The 23373-nt window shown below is 42.6% G+C and overlaps 1 long non-coding RNA gene across 2 annotated transcripts; it reads left to right on the top strand.

Annotated features, from left to right (window-relative positions):
- Nucleotides 1-1057: 1057 nt before the first annotated feature.
- Nucleotides 1058-20603, top strand: LOC103101365 (uncharacterized). 2 transcript variants are annotated; one of them, XR_008911764.1, is made up of 3 exons: nucleotides 1058-1405; nucleotides 4533-4693; nucleotides 20059-20603. It is a non-coding gene; the product is annotated as an uncharacterized LOC103101365 (long non-coding RNA). The 2 variants fall into 2 exon arrangements; XR_008911763.1 differs by lacking the exon at nucleotides 20059-20603 and adding an exon at nucleotides 7131-12033 and having other exon boundaries at nucleotides 1062-1405.
- Nucleotides 20604-23373: the final 2770 nt, after the last annotated feature.

Here is a 23373-nt window from a genome sequence, read left to right as displayed (position 1 = left end):
GTTCCACCAACAATGCACCAGTGTGTCTATCTTCTCACAACCACTCTCTAACATTACTACCATCTTCCATCATCTTTGCTAACTGAGCCCTTTGAATTTAAGCCACTTGCCTAGAGTTCCACAGTTTGTACATGTCAGAGGCAGTATCTGAACCCGATTTCCTGATTCGGAGGCTAACAGTCTCTATACTATGTCAGAGTTTCTCCCCAGTTTATAGAGAAGAAAGCTAATATTTGGAGGGATAAATGGAGTCACACAACTAGTGTGACTCAGCCTCCTCATAATAATGATAATTAGTTTGTCCTTAGCATCTTATTTACAAAGAACTTAGTAGATTTTATTTGAGCCTCAAAACAACTCTATTAATGGGATTATCATCCCCATTTTACTGATGAGGAAAACTGAGACAAAAAAAATGGTAAGTATCCCACCAGTGGTCACATAGGTAGCAAGGGTTGGGGATGAGTAGGGATCTGAACCCAATTCTTTGTGGTGCAAAGTCCAGAACTCTAACCACCACGTCAGGAACGTTTAATAATCTAAACTTTCTCACGTGCAGACTGAGGAACACAACACTTTGGTAGCCTTGAAGTGTAGCAAAAGGGTCAATTATTATTATCATTGCTGGAGAGAGGTGCCGGGGGATGAGAAGAGAGAAAAGGGAAGAATAAGTCCTCATCCTTGCACTACAGGAGTTTACAGGCAAGAAGGGGCTGCGAGAGTGGTGCAAGCATAAGGCATATCATTTCTCTGGGGTAAAGTGGGAGATGGGGACTGCCTTTCCCTTCCTTCCCTACGGCATGAATTGTGGCCTGCAGCAGCTGACCTTGTGGTTCCATTTTTGTTACTACGTCCCGGAGCTCCCCGAGATGCTACTCTATCATTTTAAACATCGGAAGTGAGGCCACCAAGGACCCCGAGTTTCTCCTAACAGCCGACTTCCTATCATTAGCGATTGCAAAGTAGAGGCAAAACCTCCCGCTATAGATCAAAGCAGAGCCCTCCTCCCGGGCGTCATCGACTTTCCCAGAGTGGAGGAAATGGGGTGAGTTTGCATGAGCAAAACAGGATACTCATTTGCTGTTTCTGCATCAGGGACGTTAATGAGGCTCGACCCCCTAGGAATCCCCAACCACTTCAGCCACTCCGTCTTCTCCAGGGCTGATGTTTCTGTGATGTCATCGGTAACTATGGCGACAGAGACACTCAGCAGCCTGGGAGCTTCACGGTCCAGAGGAACCGACTGCAGAAAGCTTTGAGACCAGCCCCCTGGTTACAGAGGAGGAAACTGAGGCTTCTTGATTTCCCTGGAGTTGGTTGGTAGTAAGGAAAAGTGAGATTTGCACCTCAGGCCTCTGAATTCATAGCCAGTGCCCCTTCCATTCTACCAGATTGGCTTCCTACGGTGAGATGCCACTTCAGCTGTAGGAAGGAATGCCTCTAAGAATAAACCCTAGGAGTCAGGAAACTGACTGGACGTCTCTATGAGAGGCCTGGATGATAAATCTTACTAAAAACAGCCTCAATAGCTTTCTATCTGGTCTACCAGCTTCCAGTCTCTCCCCAGTCCAACCCATCCCCCATTCAGGTGCTATGGTGGTTTTTTCTAAATCATCTGTCTCGCTACAACACTCCTTTGCTAAATGAGGGAACTATTTTCTCAAAGATTAAATATAAGTTCTTTGCTTTGGTATTTAAATCTCTCCAAAACCTGGTCCTTTTTTACCTTTTTAGTCTTTGCATTTTATTCCTTTCCATGAACTTTACAATCCAATTACACTGGCCTACTTTCTGTTTCTCCCCAGATATGACATTTTATCACTTATCTCCAGGCCTTTGCACTGTGACTGGCCCTCATGCTGCAATGCTGTAGCCTATCATCGCTGCCTTTTGGTCTTCTTGATTATCTTCAGGACTCTGCTCAAATCCCCACCTTCTGTAATACACTTTTCCAGGTCACCCCAGTGGGTAACGCCTTTCCAACTACCTTTTTTGGGTTTTGTCTCTCTATCTCTGTCTCTTACTGATCCACCTATCCATCTATCTACCTATATGTCGATCTATACATCTAGCTATTTAACCATTTCTCATCCATCGATCCATCCATCTATCTATACATGTGTCTAATCATCTGTCTTCCTATACATCTATCTATCCATTTCTCTTTCTATCCATTTGTCTGTCTATACATACATTTATCCACCTCTTTATCTATCCATTACCCATCCATCTATCCATCCATCTATTTATATCTGTCTCTGCATCTACCTATTTATCATCTATCATTCATCTGTCAATCTATACATCTTTCTATCTCTCTATCTATCCATTTATCCACCTATCTATCCATCCACCCATCTATTTATCTGTCTATCTATCCATCCATCCATCTATATCTATTCACCTGTCCATCTATGTATCTATCCTATTCTATGTCTTGGTCCTCCCCCATGTCCATTACTAGCTATGTGAATCTAGGTAAATTCCTTATCCCTGTTTGCCTCAGTTTCTTCATCTTTAAAACAAAGATGGAGAAGGAAATGGCAAGACACTCTGGTATCTCTGCCAAGAAAACACCAAAATGGGATAAAAAAAAGTCGGACACGACTGAACAATACCACACCTGGGATGCACTCCCTTCTTATCTCTTCCAATCCCTTTCTACATTAAGCTCAAGCAGGAGTAGCCAGGTGGTGGGGTGGATAGCTCTCCAGGCCTGGAATTGGGAGGACCTGGATTCAGATCTGGTCTCAGACCCTTCCCAGCTGGATGATTGTGCATGAATAAATCACATCAGCCTATTTGCCTAGAGCCCTTGCCCTTCTGTCTTAGACTTGTTACTAGAAAGTAAGGCTTTTTGAAAAATGCAGGTGAGAGAGAGACACCGTCTTCTGCATGAAACCTTTTTGGATACCCCCAGCTACAAGAGTTCTCCCTCCCCACTTCCTTCATTTAACTTCTTTGTATACACTTGTAATAATTATTTTTACATCTGTGCCATATATACATATATGTGTATTTGCTGTCTCACATATTAGAATGAATGCTCTTTTTGGAGTAGGGAGTGTTACATTCCTTGTACTTATGTCCCAGCCCCTAGTGCAGTGTGTGGCACATTCTAGGTGCTTAGCAAATGTTTTTCAAAGGACAGCTAACATTTATGTAGGGCTTTAAGGATGGCAAAGCACTTCCCTCCCACCACAAAAGTACATTACTATCCCCTTTGCTTGAAGCAGGATTCCAATCTAGGCGGCTCTTGACTCCACTTAAGAGGATGAGTTTAGATTTGAATTTGAAAGGGGCCTCAGTAGTCCTACCCTTTTATTTTACAAATAAGGAAACTGAGACCCAAGGAAGTTAAGTGGTTTTGCCTAAGGTCACTCAACTTTGAAAGCCAACTCCTATGAAACCAGAGCAGCATGCTTTCCAGTCTGCTGGGCTGCCAACTTTTTTCTTCTATGTCCTGTTTCCTCTTGTCTCTAAAGCCTCACCCAAATCTGACATTCTATAAGTTCGTGCATCTGATGGCCCATGAGGCAACCTGAACTTGGTACTTTGGGAAGTGGAGGGGGAGCAGAGAGGATGGGCAGGAGGAAGAGAGCAGCAGGAAGAACTTTGTCTCCTCGGGTAACTCTTTTGTGGGTTGGTACAATGTATAGGGGTTTCCTGAATCTTGGAGGCTTACTTCCTTTCTCTGCAAAGAGGTTCAAGGTGCCATTAAATGGTTTATCATAGATTGCCTTGTGGGACAGATGGCTGGGGTTCTTTTCTTCTCGGGCACCCCTTCTTGTCACTGGTTCAGGAAATCTCCATTGGCTTCACCATCTGCCACTACAGAGCCATTCCCTCCTGCTCTTTTTGAAGCTTGTCTAGAGGCCACCCTTAAGCTCAGCCATATCTCAGAGAGCTGTGCTGAGAATAAGTGTCCAGAACATCCATCTACTTCCTGTATAATTTTAAAAAAAAATCCTTACCTTCCATTTTAGAATCAATACTGTGTGTTGGTTCCAAGACAGAAGAGAGGTAAGGGCTAGACAATGGGGTTGAAGTGACTTGCCCAGGGTTACACAGCTAGGAAGTATATGAGGCCAGATTTGAACCCAGGACCTGTCTCTAGGCCTGGCTCTCAATCCACTGAGCCACTCAGCTGCCCCATCCCTGTATAATTAAAGAAAGCTAGTAGTGCAAGGGAGAGAATACTGGGACCTGGAGTTAGGAAGACCTGAGTTCAGATCCAACCCCAGATATGAGCTGGCTTTAGTTTCCCCATCTGTAAAGTGAGGGTAATAATAGCATCTACCTTGTAGAGTTATTGTGAGGATAAAATGAGATAATAGTTATAAAGGGCTTTGCAAACGTTTAGGCATTATATACATGCTAGTTAGTACATATTAGCTAGTTTGAGCATCTCCTGCTCTTACCCAGGAGTGAGGTAGGCTTACCAGAGAATGTTCCAGAGAGTGAGCCTTTTCACTCTCTCCTTTTCATAGACCTCCTTGATAATTTAATCCACCTTGCTTCATTTTACACAGGACAATCCTAGTGTCGCAGACTTAGAGCTGGAAGAGACCTCAGAGGCCATCTGATCCAATTCTCTCATTTGATAAGGGAGAAAACTGAGACCTAAGGAGAGCTGGAGTCTACCTCCATACTGAGTCCAGAGAACTGAAGTGATTCGCCCCAAAACCCACAGGTAAGTCATCAGTAGCAAAACTTTATTCAAACCTGACTCCAAATGCAGGACCTCTTTTCACCGGGGCTCAGGTGAACACTGACAGGAAGCGAGCCCATTCCTCCTTTTACTGTTCTCACCAATAATGCCATTAAAACTGTTTTCTGTATTTGTCCTAGTTGCAAAGATCAAACAGCTGTTCTGCAAAGGAGGGAGTGTGGCCAATTTGCTGCCCTATTGGGCTACAACTAGGTCGAGGCAATCAGAGCTTTGCCCCAAGGTGCTGAATTTAGATGACACCAATCCCTTTGAAGTCTTTTAGCAGAGTAGGAAAAAGAAAATAGAGTTAAGCACCTAGGAAAGAAGAATGATTAGTTTTTGAAAAGTAGATAACTTTGAAACCCCCTCCCCAAGGCCTCTCCACCTATCCTTTCCCTCTCAAATGGAAGTTTTCCTCAGAAGCAGTCCTGAAGTCTGTCTCCTCCTAAGGGACAGTATCTCTATCCCATCTTTCAACTGAAAACACTATCTGTCCCATTTAGCCTTAGGCACAAGAATTTCTACTTTTGTTTCTGCAAACTTCTGGGCATGAAAGATGGTTTTTAATTCCTTAAACAACCTAATCTTTCATCTGTGTAGAGGCTGCTAATTACCGGTGCTTTCTTCCTCAGGCCATGTTTTCTGCTTTTTCATTTGACCCTGAGAGCCAGGCCATTTTTGATTTCTGAGAGGTGTTTTGCTATCCCATTTTCTCTGCTTTGGTCCTTCCTAGGAAACATCCCTGCTAAATCCCCACGTGCGACCCATCTTTCCTCTTCCTCCTTCATCCTCAATTCTGATTGTTCACACTGCACAGACAGGCCTTTTTGAAGGCTGAGTCAATGGTGTCACATATTGTCAACTGTTTCTCTGTTGGTGGTGATTGATTTGTCTTGGTCACCCACATTCTTTTGCTTGGGAAGTCTTGTGACCAAAGGCCTGCAAATGAAAGATAACTGCTGTGGCCTTCAAGTATGGTCAAAGAACAGATCAAAGCTAACTGGTCCTTTCAAAGAGGAGGCCAGGACCTTGACCTTGTCACTTCAAGCAACTTGGGTAACCAGTGGCTTAACTATTTCCTCAGTTCCAATGTTGATTCAGCCACTTCTTTATGTCTTTATAGCTTTAAAGTTTGTGATTTTGGTTTCTTCCTTCCTTCCTTCCTTCCTTCCTTCCTTCCTTCCTTCCTTCCTTCCTTCCTTCCTTCCTTCCTTCCTTCCTTCCTTCCTTCCTTCCTCCCTCCCTCCCTCCCTCTCTCTCTCTCTCTCTTTCTCTCTCTTTCTTTCTTTCTTTCTTTCTTTCTTTCTTTCTTTCTTTCTTTCTTTCTTTCTTTCTTTCTTTCTTTCTTTCTTTCTTTCTTTCTTTCTTTCTTTCTTTCTTTCTTTCTTTCTTTCTTTCTTTCTTTCTTTCTTTCTTTCTTTCTTTCTTTCTTTCTTTCTTTCTTTTTCTTTCTGCCTTCTTTCCCTTCTGCCTTCTTTCCTTTCTTCCATTCTCTCACTATCCCTTTTTTTCAGACTCAATTCAGCCTTTGGAACTGAAGTCCCCAAAGATTTTTTTTTTTAAACCTTCACCTTCTGCCTCAGAATTAATACTTTGCATTGGTGTAAGGCAGAAGGGTGGTAAGGTCTAAACAATGGGGTTAAGTGACTTGCCCAGAGTCACCTAGCTCAGAAGTGTCTGGGGACCCACTTGAACTTAGAACCTCTCGTCTCTAAGCCTGGCTCTCAATCCACTGAAGCCACCTAGCCACTCCTTTTCCTATAGACTTTTGTTGTAGCTAGATATAACATTCCAGAAAGATAGGCCCAGAAAAATATGTGACAGAATTACTTAAAGCTTGAGAGGACTTGTTTAGGTCACAATTGCTGGAATTTAGAACAAAGCAAGAAAAATGCCCTGAAATACACCTCTGTGGCATCCCCACCTAGCCATTTATTTGTATGGCAATACCCAAAGGCTTTCAGGCACCTCAGAACCACCCAGCTCCTGTGGGTTTTCTTTGGCAGAGCCCTCAGAAGTGGTTTGTGTAGCTTGGGACTCCCACAAGGGGTTAAATCAGTTATAAGGATTTTGGAAGATGAGACAAGGAGAGGTTTGGGGCAGACATCCATACTGCTACCAAGGGAGTTCCAAATCCCTTCTCTCAGCTCACAGAGGATTTCTAGAGATGAGCTAGGACTAGCTCAGTGGGAGGAAATAGAGAGAGAGAGACATAGGGGAAGGGGAAAGACATTTATTTGGTAAATGTCCACCATGTGCAGACACGATGCAAAATACTTGATCATCTTTATCATGACAACAACCTTATGAAGTACTCCAGGCCCAGGGCCCCTTCCATTGCAGAGATTAGCAGACATATATATATATATTTTTTTTTTTCTTTTTTAATATACATTTATGTCTGTATCATACCCACCAGGGAAGAACAAAGACATCAAGCCTGGCAGGGTGCTGGCCCACTGAGAGCAGCATGGGAACATCACCAGAAAACACTGGAGACCTTGCAGCATCACAGTTGTGAGATGCCCCCTTCCCACGTATGCCCCGGTCACAAATGTTGTGTAGAGTGATCCAGGACAATTCTGAGGGACTTTTGACAAGGAATGCTATCTACCTCCAGAAAAAGAGCTGTTGGAGTCAGAATGTAGATGAAAGCAGATGGTTTTTCAATCGTTTATTTGGATTTTTGTTTGGAGGTTTTTGTTTTATATGATTATTTACTTACAAAAATGAATAATATGGAAATACATTTTACACGATAATTTGTGTATAACCCAGATCTAATTGCTTGCCAGCTTTGGGAAGGGGGGAGGGATGGGAGGGAAGGAGACAATTATTATCTAACTTCAGAAAACTTTTGTGGAAGTTTGTTATTACATATAATTGGTAAAAAAAAAATAAATTTGGAAAAAGAATTGAGAAAGCAAAATAAATAAATAAATAAATGAAAATATTTTGTAGATATGTCCCTTTCCATTTACAATGTAGCACCATGTGGAGGTGGGTATATGGGAAGAATCTTTGTTTGCTGTATTTTTTTTTAACCCTTAGCTTCTGTCCTGGAATTGATACTGGGTATTGGTTCCAAGGCAGAAGAAAGGTAAGGGATGGGCAATTGGAGTTAAATGACTTGCTCAGGGTCACACAGCTGGAAAGTGTCTGAGGACACTTTTGAACCCGGGACCTGCAGACCTGGCTGTCTATCCATTGTGTTCTCTAGTCATTTCTTTTCCAGTCTTCTTACCCTTGCCACCCCCTATCCATGCTTCCATCCAGGGGCATTGGTCTCCTGGCTGTGCTACAAATAAGACACTCTATCTCTTGGCTCTGAGCATTCTCTCTGGCTAGCCTCCATATTGGAACTCTCTTTACCCTCCTTTGACAACTGACTTCCCTGGCTTTTCAGTCTTGACTAATACCTCACCTTCTTCAGGAAGCCTCCCTCAATTCAATTCTGATTCCTTCCCTCTGTGAATTATTTCTTCTTTAGCTTTCTTTGTATCTATTTATTTGCTGGATGTCTCCGGTAAGTTCCTTGAGGGCAAGGCTGCCTTTTGTCTCTCTCTTTTTTTTATCTTCTGTGCTTAACACACTGCCTGGCCCAAAGTAATTTCCGAATCAATGTTTGGTGATTGATTGGGAACAGAGCTTTGCTGGAGAATCAGAGAGATGCAGCCATTCTTCCTGATCATCTAGCCACAACCCCAGCTTCTGTGCTTCCAGTTGGAGTTAGAACTGGCACTCAGTCCTTTTTTTTCCTCTTCCTAGGACTGAATGAAAGAGGGCAGACTAGGGTATTATTTGAAGGCTCCCAAGGGGGCAAAAGTGATAGCTGAAGTCTTCCTCCTATTTCAGACAAAATACTAGAGAAATACTAGCTTTTTAGAGACAGAACTTGTTGGTACAAGGAGCTGGATGAAAGAGCGGGGGCCAAAACTGCTATGTTTTTATTTAGCATTTTGTTGGGAAACCTATGGAAGAATTTCATGTATAATACAGGTCTGTACTAAATTTTCTGTATCACTAGAGGCCAGAAACAACTCCCCAAACTCCCTCTGATAAGAGAGAACCAGCTCTAACAGTAGATATTTGTGACTAAATTACAAGTCAAGGAATCCCAAGAATTTCCTGTAGCTTAATCAAATTGCTTTCCTAAGTAGCATTAATGGAGAAAAAAGCATTCCCCCAGAGCAGTGTCTTACAAGTAGTGGACATTCAATAAGTTCTGATGGATGAGTTACTGGCCAGGCAGCAGGAACAGTTAAGAAAACTGAAATCAGGGTGACCCAGTAGCTTACCTTAATACTTCAAAAGAACTGTTATGGGGGGGTCTTTTTTTAACCCCCTTTTGGTATTAGAATCCCTGGACTCTATTTTGAAGTCATTTCTTTCTTCTGGGTTGGTGTCTTTTTTGTTTGTTTGTTTTGCTTATTTGTCCTTCTAATACTGCCTGATTTCTTTTTTCTAATGACAAAAATTTTATTTACTAATTACGTGGAATAACAAATGTCCACATAAGTTTTCTGAAATTCGATGATCCATATTGTCTCCTTCCCCCTTCCAGAGCTGACAAGCAATTCAATCTGGGTTATACATGTATTATCACACAAAGCACATTTCCGTATTGTTCATGTTTGTAAGTGAATAATCTTATACAGCCAACCCCCCAAACATATTCCCAAATAAACAAGTGGAAAGGCACGTGCTTTCGTCTACATTCCGGCTCCCACAGTTCTTTCACTGAAGGTGGAGAGCATTCTTTTTCGAAAGTCGGGGCTGTGTCTTAAGCATCTCTGGTGTCATAATAGCTTTTTTAATGATGTGATTCTTTTTCCCTCATTCTTCCAGTTTACTTCATGCCTTCAGACTCTGTGTTAAAGTCTGATCCGAGTAGTTGTGGCTTAGGGTATCAAATGTTGAGTTATTCCAAGATCTTAGAGGCAGCTCAGGCTGGGCCATCTCTAGACTTTCTGCACTCCCAGAGTGTCTGATCCAGGCACAGTGGGATTACAAGTTTCTGACTTGGGTTTGGGTTAAAGCAACCCTACTCCTATGGGCTTATTCTGGCCGTGGTTCCAGGAGGCTGCTGCTACACAACTCTCAACTATCTAGAAAGTTCTGCTGTTTAGATTGAGGGAACTGTGGCTGCCACTTTGGTCTGGGCTTCCTGCCTAAGTTATTGCTCTCTGGGCTGCACGCAGGACTGTGAGATGAAAGTGAGACCTTGCTATGAGCCGCAGAGCTCTTGGACCCTTTTATTTAGCTCAGCACATCCTAATGGTGGAGACTAACCTCTCCTCTCCTTGGAACATCACTCCTAGGCTCGGGTTCCAGATCTCTGATCCGCAGCTGGGAAATTAGTGATAGAGCTGCAGTTGGCACCTGTTCCTGCACTCTCTACAAGTTCAGACCCCTCTCACTGCATCTGGGACCCCTTTTTGACCTGGGACACAGCCTCTCCCTGGTAGAATGAATGCTCTAGACAGTGCTCTCTTGGCCAGATCCTGGCCCCTGGTGTCCACAGATTGCTCTAACTCCCTTTGTTGCCCTGGGCTGAAAAAAAAAAGACTTGTTTTTAATCTTTCTTAGATTTTCCTATAAGATCTGGAGCATTTTTCTAGTGTGGAAGACCTAGGGGCAGGAGGAGACCTCAGCTATCCTTTTTTTCCATATTCCTTTAACGGGTTTTCCCCCTCCTTTAATGATTTTTTTTAAACCCTTATCTTCTGTCTTGAAATTAATACTGTGTATTGGTTTCAAGACCAAGGCAGAAGAGTGGTAAGGGCTAGGCAATGGTGGTCAAGTGACTTGCCCAGGGTCACCCAGTTGGAAAGTGTCTGAGGCTGGATTTGAACCCACCAATGACCTTTTTAGAATTCTCCTCCCTTGTGAATTGCTGCTGTTTTGGGTTATAGTTCTCTCTTTCTTGGGAGCTATTCTTTCTTTCCTTGGCTCAGCTTGCACTGCTCTCTCCTGGCCCATTGCCCAACTATATGATTCCATATTGACTTCCTCATTTCTTTTGCTGGTTCATCATCCATCTCTAGCCCGCTACACATTGGCTGTCCTCAGAGACTGTCTTCAGCGCTCTTCTCCTCTCTCTCCAACCTCACTTGCTTGGTGAGCTCATCTTATCCCAGGGGTTCAATAATCATTGCTTTGCAGGTGACTCCCAGCCCTAATGTCTCTCCTGAGCTCCAGCCCTGAATCACAGTGGCCTGATTGTCCTCTCCATCCAGATGTTGTGAATACACATAAAAATCATGTCCAAAACAGGACTCCTTCTCCTTCTCCTTATCCCTGCCCTACTTCCAAGCATTATATGTGTTGAGGGTATCACCATCTCTGCAGCCGTCCAGATTCAACAGAACAAGCAGTGGCAATAGAGCAAGCCTTTATTAGACACTTACTGCCCCTGCCTTCGAGGAGCTAACATTGGAGGAGGGGGAGAGGACACGCAGACCACCTATCCAGGCAAGGTGCAGAATAATGTGTAAATGAGGTCACCTCAGAGAGAAGGCTTCAGCAGTACGGGGACAAAGAATGTGGGGTTGGAGCTGACTTTTAAGGGAGATTCATAATTCTAGAATCCCCCTGCCCTCTCCCTTGTCCCATCCCTCTCCCTGCACCCAGTCAGTCACTCACTGTGTCCCGTCAGTCCTCCCTTCAGAGCATCTCTTGGATCTGCCCCTTTCCTCCACCCACCCAGCCACCGGCTTCGTTCAGGTCCTCGTTACCTTCCTCTTGACTGTTAGAGTAGCTTCCTCATTGGTTTCTCTGCTTCTCAGCTCTCCTGTCTAATCCATCCTTTCCAAAACTGCCCACAATAAGCCGGCTTCGCAGATGTGGCCGGGTCACTCCCCTACCAAAATACTTCCAATGATCCCCTGTTGCTTCTGGGATAAAATTAAAACTCTCCAGCTCGGCATTTATAGCCCTTCATAATCTGGCTCCAACTTTTCTTTCTGACCTAATTTCTCCATATTCACCTTCACAGCTAAAATGGAATTCCAGCTGTCCTGAAACTTGACATGGCACAAATGGCTTCCCTGCGTTATGTAGGTGTTCCTCATCTCTTGCATGCCCTCTCCCTTTAATTATGCCTCTCAGAACCCTCTTACGGATCAGTTCAGATATCCTCAGGATGAGAAGGCAGGCCAAATTGCCTCCACTTTGCCCACCAATGCTCCCTTGAGATCTTTTTAAAAATAATTAAAAATTGTATTGAATAAGTTTTTTTTAATGTTCTAGAATAGCTAGAAGAGATACAAATATTATTAACATGGGGCGATGCCAATAAGTAGTTAGACAATATTTTTAAATTCAAAGATTTGATTTTTATTACATCTTATATACTTAATATCATTTTACATATTTATGTATACATTTTATTATACATGTAATAATAATTTTCAACATACATTCAAATGATAAGATCTAAATCGTCTCCTTCCCTCCCCTCACTTGGAGATGATAAGCAATTTGATCTGGGCTGTACATGTATTACCTTGATATCTTTTTCAAGGCAGCACAAGACTGTGCTCATTAGCGAAGGGAATAGCACCCTCCCAGGGAAGCGACTCTGCTGCTAGCCTGGCCCCTGCAGACATTGTCCAGGGGAGCAACAGGTGGGAATAGGTCTGGCCCATTATCCACTCTATCACCAACCCAACAACCTGATGTCAGCAGCCGAAGGACAGTCGCACTCCTTATACCACTGCTCTTGGGCCCCCGGAGCCTTCTATTGTGGGTCCCGGATCAATCAGATGCAGCCTTGTATCTGCTCCCTGTGTCTCATAGTGAAAATCAGAGTGACTGACTGAAGACGAGCAAAGGCACAGCAGAAACAACTCTGGATTTGTTGTCTGAAGTTACAGGGCCACATCCTGACTGCTGCTTTCTACCTCTGTGACCTTTATGCAAGTGGTTCCCCCTTTATGAGTCTCAGTTTCCTCATCTGTAAAATGACGGAGCTGGACTGGATAGCACCTGAGGTCCCTTTCGGGTCCAAACCTTTGATCTTATGAAATGAGACTTTCTGAATGCCTTAAGCTGTACATTCCTTTTCTCAGCCACTTGCCTCCACTTCATCCTCTCCAAAGGTCAGACTTTCCATTTGGGGTTCCCCCAGAGGAGGGGGTGGAGAGATGGAGAGGGTGAGAGACACACAGAGAGATGAGAGACAACAGACAGACATGGAGATGGGGAGAGAAGCAGAGAGGAGGGGAGAGGGGAGAGAGAGAGAGAGAGAGAGAGAGAGAGAGAGAGAGAGAGAGAGAGAGAGAGAGAGAGAGAGAGAGACAGAGACAGAGACAGAGACAGAGACAGAGAGACAGAGAGAGACAGAGAGAGACAGAGAGAGAGACAGAGAGAGAGAGAGAGAGAGAGGGAGGGAGAGAGAGAGAGAGAGAAAGAGAGAGAGAGAGAGGGAGAGGGAGAGGGAGAGGGAAAGGAAGAGGGAGAGGGAGAGGGAGAGACAGAGAGAGTCAGAGAAAGAGACAGAGAGACACACAAAGAGAAACAGAGAGACACACAGAGAGACACAAGACAGACAGAGAGAGAGGAGAGAGACAGAGAGGAGGGGAGAAGGGAGAGAGAGAGAGAGAGAGAGAGAGAGAGAGAGAGAGAGAGAGAGAGAGAGAGAGAGAGAGAGAGAGAGAGAGAGAGAGGGAGATCAGAGAAAGATGAGAGTGAGATGGAAGAGGAGGAGGAGGAAGAGGAGGTGGAGAGAGATCAGAGACAGAGAAGGAGATGAGAGAAAGAGAGAGGAGAGGGAGAGAGACAGAGAGGTGGAGAGGGGAGAGGAGACAGAGAGACAGAGACAGAGACAGAGAGACAGAGAAATATAGCATTGTCCCTTTAACTGAGGAGCCCTGATGTGGAAGATATCCATTTTAATGACTGCTCTTTTCCCTGCCTTTCTCAGGCTGAAGGATTTCCTGGGCTTTTGAATCTGGCTTTTATGCACACCTGAAAAACAGGATTCTCATTTGGAAGTTAGCTTAGTTTCATTTGTTTGATAGCCTGCAGTTTCTATGAGATTGAATGAGATAAAGCCTGTAAAAATGCTTTGGAAAGTACAAAGTGCTACACAAAGCAAAAGACCTTGATAACCATCACCCCCTCCTCACTCCCCCACCTCTCACCCCCCAACAGAGAGCAGCTCTGCCTCCCTCTGGGTTACCAAGGACTCTTCCATTTCCTCAACCTCTCAAATGGTTAACCTGATCATGGAATGAACATATATTGAACATGGGGGGGAAAAACACTTTTGAATCTGTTTGAAACAGGTTGTGTTTAAATGTAAGACAAATGGAAATTAGGAGGCATGGGAATGGAAATAAAATGTTTTCAACAAAGGTCAAAAAAAAAGAAGAGAAAAAAATCACATCTGCTTGTTTTCTCTAAAAAGTACAGGTTTTTGGGTCTTGTTTCTGTTTTCCACCACTAGATTATTACAAACTCTTCAAAGGTTAGGGCCTTCTTATCTGTGTGTAGTACAGAGCATCCCCTGCACCCTGGGTTCATAGTCCACATTGCTTGCTGGCTGCTCGGGACACACTGTACTTGTTGACGCCATTGGAATGGAGAAGGCCAAGGACCAGATGTACGTGCCTCCAATCTTGGCCATCTCTTAAAGGCATTTCTCTCTGAAGATGAGAACCACAAGGAGCCTGGTTTTGTGTTGACAGCCTCTAACATGGGACCTGGCAAAGAACATATATAAAGTGCTTGGAAAACCTGAAAGTGCTACATCAACGCTAGGAGTTATTAGTATTCTTATACAAGGGGCCATTGAGAAGTGCTTGTTGAAGGAAAGTGAACAGATTTTCCTGAACTTCATCTTTCCTCTCTGAAACCATTTATCCTGGAAGACACAGTCCAAGATATTGTTCATGAAATCTTCCATGATTAACATCAACAGCTATTACTAATAACTCGCTTTTCTTAGCATGATGATGTGGCAAACTCAAGTATTCTTTCACCTGTTTTTTAAAAGCCTTACTTTTTGTTTTAGTCACAACTCCAAGGCAGAAGAACAAGGTCTAGGCAAATGGGGTGAAGTGACTTGCCCAGGAAGTGTCTGAATTCAGATTTGAACCCAGGCCTGATGCTCTATCTACTGTGCTACCTAGTTGCCCCTTTCTCTATTTTTATTTTATTTTATTTCTGTTTTTACAGATGAAGAAATGGAAGTTGAGGAAAATTAAATGACTTTCCCTAGACCATACATTTAGTACTTTTTGTTCAGGGTAACAATACATGGTCATGCTTTGCTTAATTCTTATGTTAGAATTTTTTTCCATCAATTTTATCTATGAAAAGATATTTTAAAAAATAATAATAGTAATAGCCCTTTAAAATTTGAAAAGCTCTCCCTCATAATTTCCCTTATTGTTTCTATTTTTCAGATGAGGAAATTGAGGCAGGCAGGGAGGTAAGTGACTTGCCCACCAGGGTCATGAAATCAGAAACTATCTGAGGCTAGATTTGAACTCAGGATTTTGTGACTTCAGGTGCAGCACTCTATCTACCAGGCTACCTCTAAGAACAGAAGATTTTGTTCTTTGCTGTACATGAACTCCATGGCAGGGAAGATGGTTAATGAGTCTCTTTTTTCAGAGACCAACTTATTTACCATGTGGGCTGATGCAAAAGATGTTAGAACTTTCTCTCCCTGGAGGTCTTTAGAGAATTCTCTCTCCTTTGGCATGAGTCAAAAGGGAATGATCACATGAATAATAAAATCCCAAGACTTTCTTTGCCAAAAAGAGGGACAGGTCTAGCCCTAGGCAAAAGTTGTGAAGATGATTTTCAATGCCCTTCCATTTTCCTTCATCTGCTCCCTGTCCCCTGACTTCAACATCGAGGGTCCCCCCAGGCTGTCCTTCAGAACCTCACCGTTACATGCGCTTGCTCTTTCATTGCCTCTTGAAACACACAGTACTTATCCTGTATTTTTATGGGGAGTCGATGTGACTTTGGGGCCATTTTTGGGCAATGAACTGTGTGTCAGGTTATACTTGGAAGCAGCTAGGTGGCATGGTGGAGAGAGTGCTGGGTCTGTGGTCAAAAAGACCTTAGTTACTAGCTGTGTGACCCTGGACAAGTCTCTTAAAACTGTTTGCTTTAGATTCTTGTCTATAAAATGAGCTGGAAAAGAAAATGCCAAACCACTCCAGTGTCTTTCCCAAGAAAAACCCAAAAGGGCTCACAAAGAGTCGAACACCACTGAAAAATGAGTGAACAACAAATAATACTATCTAGAGGGAATAAGGTATAGTAGATTAAAACCTTGACTTGGGGTCAGGAAAACCTACGTTCAAATCTTGCCTCTGACACATCCTCCCTGTGTGACCCTGGGCATAGCCCAGCCTCCCATTTGCAAAATGAGGGGATTGATGACCACTAAGTTCTCTTCCAGTTCTAAAACTACAAAGCCATAATATTTTGGTTTTGAGATATTAGGAACCATTTGCATGTACCCGTTTGGCATAGTGAAAGTATTCATTCATGCATATATATGGATGGGTATGTGTATGTGTGTATATGTATATATGTATGTATGTATGTGTAGATGTATGGATAGATGTGTATATGTACAGATGTATGTATAGATGTGTGGATACATGTATGGATATATGGATAGATGTATGTATGTATGTATAGATAGATGAATGGATGGATGTGTGGATATATGGATGTATGAATGTGTGGATAGATGTATGTATGGATAGGTGTGTGTATGGATGTATGGATAGATGAATGAATGAATGTATGTATGCATAGATAGATATATGTATGGATGTGTGGATAGATGGATGTATGGATGTATGAATGTGTGGATGTATGATGGGTGGATGTATGGATGTATGAATGTGTGGATGTATGATGGGTGGATGGATGGATGGATGGATGGATGGATGGATCGAGTAGAATTCAAAGCCAGGCTATATGACTTTGTACAAGTCTTGTTACTTATCCCCACTTCAATGACTTCATTTGTAAAGTGAAAAATTGTTTTGCTACTCCCATAGAGAGATTGTGAGCAAAATGCTTGGGAAACCATAAAACACGATGGAAATGCTTTAAAATGTCAAAGCCCTGTGATTTCAGTGGTATGATCATTTTTTTCCAGACAGACATTGAAACTGCTCAGTGGCTTAATAGGTCTTTGAGAGCTGAAGTTTCTGAAAAATTCCCGAGACTGTGTCTGATGCCAAGATGAAACTCTGATTTTAGGCAGATTAGTCCTCAGACAGCAGACTTGTGGTCCCTCACCTGCCTCATAGTCAAAGCATTTTCAGCTTGGCAGGACTGAGAGGTAGTGGAGGTGGTAGACCTGGAGAGGCCCTCTAATCCAACTCCTTCAGAGGACAGTTGAGAAAACTCAATCTCCCTGAAACCTAGGGAAGTGAAATGATTTCCCAATGTCATGAGACACAATAAGTTCACAGGTGGAATTTGAACTCAGCTCCTCTGATTTGAAAGATCGATCCCATGATCCCCACTGGTGTAGCCTTCAAGAACATGGGATAAAGGGAGCTCAGGATCTGTATTTAGAAATGACTGTGGTGTAAAAAAAAAGGGGTGATCAATAACCATAAAAAATCTGGGTTCACATGTAAGTTGAATGGGGCATCTGAACAGGATTTCACTGGGGTACAGAAATGTGAAATATAAAATGAGGAATTTGAAACACTTTCTAAGGTCCCCTTGGAGCTCTAAATCTTGTGGTCCTTGTTTATTCCACAAGATTTTTAAAGCATTTTACATAGATTATTCAATCTTTACAACAACTCTATGATGTAGGCATTATTATCCCCTTTTCACAGATGAGGAGACTGAGGCTAAATTAGGTGAAGTGATTTGTCTACACAACTTCTAAGTGTGTCTACACAACACAACTTCTAAATGTCAAGATTAAAATTAACTCTCCCCTGATTGTGAAGATTAAAATTGTAACCCCTGCCTATTTTTAGAATACCCTACTTAAAGTTGAGTGGGAAGATCTGCCCATTTTTAGATCTAATCACCAAAAGTGTAAACATCCAACTTAATCATTAAGTGGGAGGTCTGTGACCCACATGTGCGATAGTGGGTGACAAACTAGAATCAGCTGACTTCCTCCTGGGCAGTCCTAAAGCAAGGCTTCAACTGTGATTGGTAGATGTAGATTTAGGGGAAGGCACAGGAAGTGACGCCAGAGAAAGTGTCTTTAAAAGGAAGTGACAACTTCCTGAGTGGAGTTCTACTGACACTTCTTCTTTCTTTGGAGTGGAGGCTGAAAGAGAAATCTGCTGACTGGATTTGAGACCTTGTTCCTGATTAGACTGTTGGACTGACACGTGATGAGTGAAAGAGATAACTCCCTTCCTGGATATTTTCTGAAGAAACTAGCCTCAGGAGAGACTAGCCTCTTGAGAGAGTTTTTCCCCAGGTCCTAGGCTTTGCCAAGGTCAGCTAAGAACCAGCTCTCCCTGCCCAGGTTGGGCTAGGGGCCAGAAGTAAATTACTTAGTGCTTAGATTAGATATCTTACCCTATCCTCTCTCTGATTTTCCTTACTTTACTCTTTCTACATTTTGTAAATAAATTATAAATAAATCTCTTTGGAATTAATATAAATTCCTGGCGACCACACTCTTAAGTAATCTAGTCCAAACCATTTAAAATTAACCCCTTTTCCCCCTTACAGTGTCTGAGTCAGGATTTGAATTCAGGCATTCTTATCAAAGGCTAGCACTCCGTCTATCGTGTCCTCTTAGTGAAGGAGTGAGAAGGGGATGAGGCACTCCACAGTCCTAGCATGCCTTCAGAAGGCTTCCTGATTGAGATTAAAGAAGGGACCAGTGGAAGAGATCCAGAGAACCCAAGTGGAAAAATTCCCAAATCAGCTTGAAATGCTATTCTGATCTGGGTCCAGGAGGGAGGCAGTTGCCATGGCTCTCATCCTGGGCCAGGATAAATTGGAATGGTGAGGCTAAAACCCAAGTGACTGTAATATGGGATAGATTAGAAAGTTCAGGGTAGTTCCATGAGTCTGAGACTTGGCATTTTCTCCCCTATTGCTTGCTTTTCTAGTCTGTTCCATTGATCTATTTTTCAAACTGGTCCCAAATATTTTTGGAGATGCCTTTTTTTTTAAACCCTTAACTTCCATCTTGGAATCAATACTAAATATTGGTTCCAAGGCAGAATAGCCATAAGGGTGAGGCAATTGGGGTTAAGTGACCTGCCCAGGAAGTAACTGAGGTTAGATTTGAACCCAGGCCCTCCTGACTCTAGGCCTGGTGCTCTAACCACTGTTTTAGTTAGGTGCCCCATAAGTACTTAAATTTTTTTTGAAATTTAGTTATGCTAGGCTCCCTTAATTTCTTACTGTTTTCCATTGTTAGGGACAAAGTCTCCCCTTCTACTTGCCAGCATTATAAGGGGGAAGTAACAGAGGCAATGAAGTGTTACAGTTTTGTTCCCATTCTGAATGACTGTACTTATATGTAGCTTATAGAGGGTATGAAGTTGGGAATCACCTGTTGGACTAGCCTGACCCTTCCATTTCTCCATTTTGATTGTCCCATTCTTCTTAAGGTGATGAGTGGGATTCCATTACTGCTCAATCATATCAAGAGTCCTAAGTCTTTTGATCATCTCAGTTGAAATTTCCCAACTCTGTGCATTTTGATCTTTTAAAATTATTTTCCCCCAATAATCTTTATTGCACTTCCTCCCCAATTACATGTAGAAATAATTTGTTTTCTGGCAATTTGCAATCTAAATTCTCTTTCTTCCATCTTATCCCTGAAACAGCAAATAATCTTAAATTTTTTTTCCATTTTATTTTTTCAGTTACACGTAGAAACAATTTTTGACAACTATTTTTTGACACTTTAGAATTCAGATTTTCTCCTTCCCTTCCCTGAGCCAGTGAATAACCCGATATAGAGTATCCCTGTACTTTCATCTGATACCTCTTTCCATATTAACAGCCTGGCTCTCAATCCATTGAGCTACCTACCCATCCCCACACTCCGGTATCTTTGCCAAGAAAATTCCAAATGGATCCAAAGCATTAGATACTCTTGGAGGGAATGAACAACAATTGAGTAAGGTGTCTTAGTCAGAGCAGTCAGTACAAAGACCACTCCTCTTCTCACAAAGTCTACAACACCCTTTCCCCCTTGTACACAGAGAAAAGTGGGTTCTCGTTTCAGAGAATTCATGCAGCAGCTATGGGGCTCACACTTCGAGTCCTTCTGTTGGAGTCCTCAACATGTGCCCTTTAGGAAGGCACAGTGTTTATGCCGGGCTCTTCCCTCATTTGTCTGTCCTTGGCTTCTATTGCAGACGCTGATGCCAACCACTGCTATTCTGGGGACACTCTGAGGGCACTAAAGCAAGAGTCCAAATACTTCGGTCCTTCAAAGTTCACAAAGTGTTCCTCCAGCCCAGGGGTGACAGGAGGAGGAGGAGGAGGAAAAGGAGGAGGCTGAGTCACACCTTTCCCTATTCCCAAGTAATTTCAGCTCAGGTCTGGAACACTCTCTCTCCTACGCTGCCAGGCACTCAAACACCCTTTAACTCTTGTATCTCTGATTTCAAGCAGCCTCATAATTTTGTACAGGTCCTTTCCCAGAAAGGCATGTCTGAATAGACTTCCTACCTGGCCTTGGCCATGTTCCCATCTGATTTTCACATAATAAATATATTGGCACATATTCCCCTTTCACTTACTTCAAAAAGTAAGATTAAGGGGGCAGCTAGGAGGCTCAGTGGATAGAGTTAAGCATAGAGATGCGACGTCCTGGGTTCAAATTTGGTATCACACTTTCTAGTACACAATATTGACTCCAAGTGGAACATAAGGGTTAAAAAAAAAGTTCAGGTAATGATCCAGGCTGGATTCTACCCTTACACATGCATCTGGGAACCCATGGGGAGAAGAGTGGGCCAGGTCCTCTGTTAATTTACTGGAGGTGATCCTGGAAGAACTATTTTATCTTTAAATCACTGTCCCCTTTGTTAGGTAGGTACCAGCCTGTTTCCTGCTTTATGGGGGGTGTATTAAGGAACTGGAGAAGTCTGAACACCTGAAGGATGGGGAAACGTCGCCATTGGGGCGGGAGGGCTAATGCAGAAAGGAGGTGAGGTATGATGAAGTCCACATCTTGGATTCACAGTTTTGTCTGGGGTTGCTCCCTCTTACCTAGGAGAGTGAGAGTATAAACAAAAGCTGGGCACAAACCCATCTTTGCTGTGTGTGGCAGCAAATACACAGCTTATAGCGGGTTGGTTGCTTTGGAGCTGTTTGACATGCACACCAGCCAGACTTTATAGGATTTCTGCAGGTTTTTTAGGTTGCTAGTTTGCCCTTGGAAGCTCCCACTCATGGGGGGCGGAGGTTGCTCTCCTTATCCTTAAATCATGCTTAAGGATTTTCTCATCATGGATTCTATACCCAATCCTTGGTCTCTGGTGATCTTTGGGGGATGAAACAATGGTTTTTGCCCAGGTTCAGATGATGCCAAAGATACCACTTGTTGGCTCAAGGCTTAGGGAAAGGAAGAAGAAGAAAGGGAGTGGAAAAAGAATGGATGGTAAATTAGGAGACCATCCAAATAAGATACTGAGAGGCACAAAGGAAGACAAAGATAGTGAGAAAGAAACAGTGATGCGAAATGAATTAGAACAGAGATAATAGAGTCAAACCCAGAAGAATTAAAAGAGAAAAGACAGAGAAACAGACAGATGGATAAGAGATAGACACAAAGATGTAGAGAAAGAGGAAAGCAAAGTGTCAAATAGTGTGGTGATAAAGAACGCTTTAGATCCTCCTTCCCAGGGACTAAGAAAAGTCCTGGTTTGATCATTGGGCTAGACTAAACATTTTCTTCTCCAATTCCAAATTGCCCCCTCCTTTTAGGCTGTCCTCCTGGGCCCCACTGTTCCTTGTTTTTAAATCACAGCATTTATCCTGACCTGGCTCAGGAGTAAATATTGACAGCACATATCGTTCTCTAATGTAAAATTCTTGCCAGAAATGTTGGCAACAGAGCAGATCACTCACATGGCTTAGAATGCATTGGGATACAATTTTTCAACTAAGTGCTGAAGGCCTTTCCATAACTTTTTTTTAGAGAAATATAACAAAAATCTATTGGTGAAGCCTTTCACTTGACTTTCCAATTGCTAGTCTGAGGACTTATTTTTGAATTTTTTTTTTTTGGTGACAACTGAAATCTCAAGCACATAAGCACGAGACCTCCCCAACTGAGCACTGATTAGTCAGTTAATTCTTTATTTGCTCAGGCTACCCCCACCAGGACTTGCCAATACACCATCATGAGCTGGTTCAGTCTTCTCTCTTACTTCCCCGCACATTTCATGCATGACTGTGCTTTCTATTTGTGTTGGGGCATTTAGCAGTTTCAAAGCATCTTCGATGAATAGGCATTTATAGAATAAGGTTGTCTCCCAGTGAGTCCCAATGCTGGTTCTATAATTGTGTTGTGATATGAAAAGATTTTTGATCAAGAAAAGAGTTCTTCACTGTTTTTGTGTCATGGGACCCTTTGGCAAATTGGTGAAGCCTATGGATCCTTTCTTAGATAAATTTTAAAAAAATTAATAAAAGAATTGTTAAATTTCAGTTAGAGGTTAGAGAAAATAAAGATGTAAATTTTCCCCCCACCCAAGTTCACAAACTCCCCACTCCCACCCCAGAACTATTCACAAACTGTGAACTTTAGATTATTCTACCTTACTTAGTCTAACAAAAATCAGTAAATTGTGAACTTTAGATTACTCCACCCTACTTAGTCTAACAAAATCAGGAATGTCTACACCCATACTTCAGGATTAAGTATTTAGGAGGATGGCCTATGACAAACATGTGCTAGCAAATAACAAATCAGAAACAACTGACAGATCCCTGGGCTGTCCTAAGTCAAGCCTAAGATATCATTGGTACATGTGAGATGCAGGAAAGTGATGTAAAACTGTCTATATATTTGGCATCACTTCCTCTCTTGGGGCTCTTGGACAGCAGAGAAGGTGGCTAGTGGCAGCTGACTGAGCATGTCAGCATCTTGGCATGGTGGCTGCTATTGTCCAGTTTTTACTGGTGAGTTTTCCTTGATACCATACTGGAGGAAGCCTTGTAACCTAATTTGGTGAGGTGTCTTCTCTGAGATCTCTCAGAGTTTTAGGCTGATTCTTTCTCTTTTGCCTTCTAAACACTATCCACTTAGAAGCCTCTAATCTTCTTCAGAAACCTTGTGGTGGAAGATTTTGAACTCCCCCTGGCACAGGCCAGGTGGGAGAAATCCTATACCTTCTCTCTCTCTTCTCCTTGATTTCTTCCCTATATATTGATTAAGCCACCGTATATTTCCAAACTGATTTGGGTATTTTTATTTGGGATGTCCCCTGGTGACCAAAAATTAAATTTAGATTAGGTCGCAACCCTAAATTATCCTTACAAGACCCAATCCCCCAGGGTCTATCAACACTAGGTTAAGAGAGCAAGGGTCCCCCCAAAACAGATCAAGATTTAGCTTTATATTTCAGATTCTTACTTCTCAGATTTATAAAATTTAAAGAGGCCGTAGAGGCCAGCTAGTTCAGACTGTACCTGACCAAGAATTTCTTCTATAATATCAT

The sequence above is a fragment of the Monodelphis domestica genome, chromosome 4 (assembly GCF_027887165.1).
Source record: "Monodelphis domestica isolate mMonDom1 chromosome 4, mMonDom1.pri, whole genome shotgun sequence".
Classification (NCBI taxonomy): domain Eukaryota; kingdom Metazoa; phylum Chordata; class Mammalia; order Didelphimorphia; family Didelphidae; genus Monodelphis; species Monodelphis domestica.
Note: the sequence above shows the minus strand (reverse complement) of the source record. Positions and strands in the feature narration are given on the sequence as shown.